This window comes from Triticum aestivum, chromosome 2A, assembly GCF_018294505.1.
Source record: "Triticum aestivum cultivar Chinese Spring chromosome 2A, IWGSC CS RefSeq v2.1, whole genome shotgun sequence".
In the NCBI taxonomy this organism is placed as follows: domain Eukaryota; kingdom Viridiplantae; phylum Streptophyta; class Magnoliopsida; order Poales; family Poaceae; genus Triticum; species Triticum aestivum.
In genome coordinates, this window is record NC_057797.1 from 263,186,912 (window position 1) to 263,193,203 (window position 6,292).

Consider the following 6,292-nt stretch of genomic DNA (forward strand, 5'->3'; position numbering starts at 1 on the left):
CGATCTTGCTGTAAAAAACAAAAACTTTAGCGCTCACGAGATTTGCTGCCATTTTTACTGGAGAGCGTGACCAGGTTGATTCTTTTTTCATATGATTAATATATAAATTCCTCACATCCATCAATTTATTTCAGAATTGTTCGGGTTACAGAAGTATTCGAAACCTACAGATTACTACAGATTGTTCTGTTTTTGACAGATTCTGTTTTTCGTGTGTTGTTTGCTTATTTTGATGAATCTATTGCTAGTATCGGAGGTTATGAACCATAGAGAAGTTGGAATACAGTAGGTTTAACACCAAAATAAATAAATAATGAGTTCATTACAGTAACTTACATGGTTATTTGTTTACTTATACCAACGGACCTCATTAGATTTTCTGTTGAGTTTTGTGTTGTGAAGTTTTCATGTTTTGGGTAAAGATTTGATGGATTATGGAATAATGAGTGGAAAGAGCATAAGATTGGGGATGCCCAAGGCACCCCAAGGTAAAATTCAAGGACAACCAAAAGCCTAAGCTTGGGGATGCCGCGGAAGGAATCCCCTCTTTCGTCTTCGTCTATCGGTAACTTTACTTGAGGCTATATTTTTATTCACCACATGATATGTGTTTTGCTTGGAGCGTCTTGTATGATTTGAGTCTTTGCTTTTTAGTTTGCCACAATCATCCTTGCTTTACACACCTTTCTGGAGAGACACACATGAATTATGATGCTCTATGTGCTTCACTTATATCTTTTGAGCTAGATAATTTTGCTCTGGTACTTCACTTATATCTTTTAGAGCACGGTGGTTGTTTTATTTTATAGAAATTATTGATCACTGATGCTTCACTTATATTATTTTGAGGGTCTTTTATAACAGCATGGTAATTTTCTTTGGTTATACAATTAGTCCTAATATGATAGGCATCCAAGATGAGTATAATAAAAACTATCATAAAAAGTGCATTGAATACTATGAGAAGTTTGATATTTGATGATTGCTTTGAGATATGAAGACGGTGATATTAGAGTCATGCTAGTTGAGTAGTTATGAATTTGAGAAATACTTGTTCTAAAGTTTGTGATTCCCGTAGCATGCACGTATGGTGAACCGTTATGTGATGAAGTCGGAGCATGATTTATTTATTGATTGTCTTCCTTATGAGTGGCGGTTGGGGACAAGCGATGGTCTTTTCCTAACAATCTATCCCCCTAGGAGCATGCGCGTAGTACTTTGTTTCGTTAACTAATAGATTTTTGCAATAAGTATGTGAGTTCTTTATGACTAATGTTGAGTCCATGGATTATACACACTCTCACCCTTCCACCATTGATAGCCTCTCTAGTACCGCGCAACTTTCGCCGGTACCGTAAACCCAACATATACCTTCCTCAAAACAGCCACCATAACTACCTATTATGGCATTTCAATAGCCATTCCAAGATATATTTCCATGCAACTTACCATTGTTTCGTTTGTTATGACACGCTTCATCATTGTCATATTGCTTTGCATGATCATGTAGTTGACATCGTATTTGTGGCAAAGCCACCGTTCATAATTCTTTCATACATGTTGCTCATGAGTCATTGCACATTCCGGTATACCACCGGAGGCATTCACATAGTCATATTTTGTTCTAATAATTGAGTTGTAATTTTTGAGTTGTAAGTAAATAAAGTGTGATGATCATCATTATTAGAGCATTGTCCCATGTGAGGAAACGATGATGGAGACTATGATTCCCCCACAAGTCGGGATGAGACTCCAGAGGAAAAAAAGAGGCCATAAAAAAGAGAAAAGGCCCAAATAAAAAAAGAGAGAAAAAGAGAGAAGGGACAATGTTACTATCCTTTTACCACACTTGTGTTTCAAAGTAGCACAATGATCTTCATGATAGAGAGTCTCCCATGTTGTCACTTTCATATACTAGTGGGAGTTTTACAATATAGAACTTGGCTTGTATATTCCAATGATGGGCTTCCTCAAAATGCCCTAGGTCTTCGTGAGCAAGCAAGTTGGATGCATACCCACTTAGTTCTTTTGTTGAGCTTTCATACACTTATAGCTCTAGTGCATCCGTTGCATGGCAATACCTACTCACTCACATTGATACCTATTGATGGGAATCTCCATAGCCTGTTGATATGCCTAGTTGATGTGAGACTATCTTCTCCTTTTTTACTTCTCCACAACCACCATTCTATTCCACCTATAGTGCTATGTCCATGGCTCACGCTCATGTATTGCGTGAAGATTGAAAAAGTTTGAGAACTTCAAAAGTATGAAACAGTTGCTTGGCTTGTCATCGGGGTTGTGCTTGATTTATATATTTTGTGTGGTGAAGATAGACCATAGCCAGACTATATGATTTTGTAGGGATAACTTTCTTTGGCCATGTTATTTTGAGAAGACATAATTGCTTTGTTAGTATGCTTGAAATATTATTATTTTTATGTCAATATTAAACTTTTGTCTTGAATCTTTCGGATCTGAACATTCTTGCCACAATAAAGAAATTTACATTGAGAATTATGCTAGGTAGCATTCCACATCAAAAATTCTGTTTTTATCATTTACCTACTCGAGGACAAGCAGGAATTAAGCTTGGGGATGCTTGATACGTATCCAACGTATCTATAATTTTTGATTGTTCCATGCTATTATATTATCTGTTTTGGATATTTATGGGCTTTATTATACACTTTTATATTATTTTTCGGACTAACCTACTAACCCAAGGCCTAGTGCAAATTGCTGATTTTTTTGCCTATTTCAGTGTTTCGCAGAAAAGGAATATCAAATGAAATCCAAACGGAATGAAACCTTCGGGAGAGTTATTTTTGGAACAAACATGATCCATGGGACTTGGAGTGGACATCAAGAAAGAAACGAGGCGCACAAGGAAGGGTGGCGCGCCCGCCCCCTGGGCGCGCCCCCTACCCTCGTGGGCCCCTTGTAGCTCCACCAACCTACTTATTCCTCCTATATATATCCATATACCCTGAAACATCCAGGAGCACCACGAAACCCTATTTCCACCGCCGCAACCTTCTGTACCCAAGAGATCCCATCTTGGGGCCTTTTTCGGAGCTCCACTGGAGGGGGAATCGATCATGGAGGGCTTCTACATCAACACCATAGCCTCTCCGATGATGTGTGAGTAATTTACCACAGACCTTCAGGTCCATAGTTATTAGCTAGATGGCTTCTTCTCTCTCTTTGGATCTCAATGCAATGTTCTCCTCGATCTTCTTGGAGATCTATTCGATGTAACTCTTTTTTGCTGTGTGTTTGTCGAGATCCGATGAATTGTGGGTTTATGATCAAGTTTATCTATGAACAATATTTGATTCTTCTCTGAAATATTTTATGTATGATTGGTTATCTTTGCAAGTCTCTTCGAATTATCAGTTTGGTTTGGCCTACTAGATTGATCTTTCTTGCAATGGGAGAAGTGCTTAGCTTTGGGTTCAATCTTGCGGTGTCCTTTCCCGGTGACAGCAGGGGCAGCAAGGCACGTATTGTATTGTTGCCATCGATGATAAAAAGATGGGGTTTATGTCATATTGCTTGAGTTTATCCCTCTACATCATGTCATCTTGCCTAATGCGTTACTCTATTCTTATGAACTAAATACTCTAGATGCATGTTGGATAGCGGTCGATGTGTGGAGTAATAGTAGTAGATGAAGAATCGTTTTGGTCTACTTGTTGTGGACGTGATGCCTATATACATGATCATGCCTAGATATTCTCATAATTATGCACTTGTCTATCAATTGCTCGACAGTAATTTGTTCACCCACCATAATACTTATGCTATCTTGAACCTATGGCCCCCGGGTCTATCTTTTATCATATACGTTTCCAATCTATTTTACTTTGCAATATTTACTTTCAATCTATATCATAAAAATACCAAAAATATTTATCTTATTATCTCTATCAGATCTCACTCTCGTAAGTGACCGTGAAGGGATTGACAACCCCTTTATCGCGTTGGTTGCGAGGTTCTTATTTGTTTGTGTAGGTACGAGGGACTTGTGTGTAGTCTTCTACTAGATTGATACCTTGGTTCTCAAAACTAAGGGAAATACTTATGCTACTTTGCTGCATCACCCTTTCCTCTTCAAGGGAAAACCAACGCAGTGCTCGAGAGGTATCACTAGTCCACGGAGGGCTCCACCCACGAAGGGTCCACGAAGAAGCAACCTTGTCTATCCCACCATGGCCATCGCGCACGAAGGACTTGCCTCACTAGGGTAGATCTTCATGAAGTAGGCGATCTCCTTGCCCATACATTCTCCTTGGTTCAACTCCACAATCTTGACGAAGGCTCCCAAGTGACACCTAACCAATCTAGGAGACACCACTGTCCAAAAGGTTATAGATGGTGTGTTGATGATGAACTCCTTGCTCTTGTGCTTCAAATGATAGTCTCCCAACACCCAACTCTCTCTCACTGATTTGGATTTGGTGGAAAGATGATTTGAGTGGAAAGCAACTTGGGGAAGGCTAGAGATCAAGATTCATATGGTTGGAATGGAATATCTTGGTCTCAACACATGAGTAGGTGGTTCTCTCTCACAAATTGAATGCTGAAGTGTAGGCACGTTCTGATGGCTCTCCTTACTAATGAAGGAAGGGTGCAGGGGTATATATAGCCTCCACACAAAATCTAACAGTTACACACAATTTACCAAACTCGATGGGACCGAATTAGTAAACTCGGTTAGACCGATTCAATTCATAATGTAACCATTAGGCATTTCGGTGGGACCGACATGTCAACTCGGTGGAACCGATTCCATTAGGGTTATGGCATAATGTAATCTCGGTGAGACTGATTACACAAACTCGATGTGACTGATTTTGGTAATAGGCTAACCAGAGAATTGGTCAGGAAAAGTCGATGGGACCGAATCGCTCATTTCGGTGAGACCAACATGTTGCGAAAGGGAAACAGAGAGTTTGCATTGTGAACTCGGTGGGACCGATCGCTCATCTCTGTTGAACCGAAATGTTAGAAGGGAAACATAGAGTTTGCAATCCCATCTCAGTGAGACCGAGATCCCTATCAGTGAGACCGATATGACTAAGGTTTCTGGCAGTGGCTATGTCAAGTGAACTCGGTGGCACCGGATAGAACATTTTGGTGGGGCCAAGTTTGACTTTTGGTTTGGGACATATGTGGATATGAGAAAGTGGTTGAGGTTTTTTAGAGCATATCGCTAAGCATTTTGAGCAAGCAAGCCATTAAGCAACACCTCATCCCCTTTTAATTGTATTGGTTTTTCCTATGGACTCAATGTGATCTTGGATCTCTGAAATGAAAAGGTAGAGTCTTGAGCTTGAGCCAATATGTGTCCTTACCATTTTGAGGGGTCCACATTCTTAATCCATGCGATGCCAATCATTGAACTTTCTGAAATGATCATCTTGAAATAGTATTAGTTCAATGAGCTATATGGTGTTAATGATTACCAAAACCACCTAGGGATAGTTGCACTTTCAATGAGTTACATGGAGTCAGATGAAAACTGTCATTGAATTCCCATGCCATGCTTTTTGAAATGAGAACCAAAGTTATTGTAACTCCCCAGATATACTTTCCATATTTGTATCCAACTCTTGCCGTCCCCGGCGCTAAGTTATATTTATTTCTCGGGTTGGGTCTTTGTCTCCGTGTGTTGTTTTTCTTTTTCGTGCATCTCTTATCATGTCATCACGTGCATTGCATGTGCATACATGTTCATCTCATGCATTCGAGCATTTTCCCCGTTGTCCGTTTTGCTTTCCGGCGCTTCGTTCTCCTCCGGTGGTCATTTCTAGTCTTCTTTCGTGTGTGGGGTTTAAACATTTCCGGATTGGTCCGAGACTTGCCAAGCGGCCTTGGTTTACTACCGGTAGACCGCCTGTCAAGTTTCGTATCATTTGGACTTCGTTTGATACTCCAACGGTTAACCGAGGGACCGAAAAGGCCTCGTGTGTGTTGCAGCCCAACACCCCCCAAATTTGGCCCAAAACCCACCAAACTCTGCTCCTTGTCCTAGAGCGTTCGATCACGATCGTGTGGGCGAAAACCGCACCTCATTTGGACTCTCCTAGTTCCCTCTATGCCTATTTATACCCCCTCCATTCGGATCTCTTCTTCCCCCGTCCGAAACCCTAGTCCAAAAAAAAACCTCCTCCGCCGCCGACGGACACGTCCGCCCCAGCGCCGGACGCGTCCGCCGCCGCCCGCCTCCGCCACTCAGGCGCTGCCACGTGGGCGCGCGCCCACTTCGCCGCCGCCGGCCCGGGAG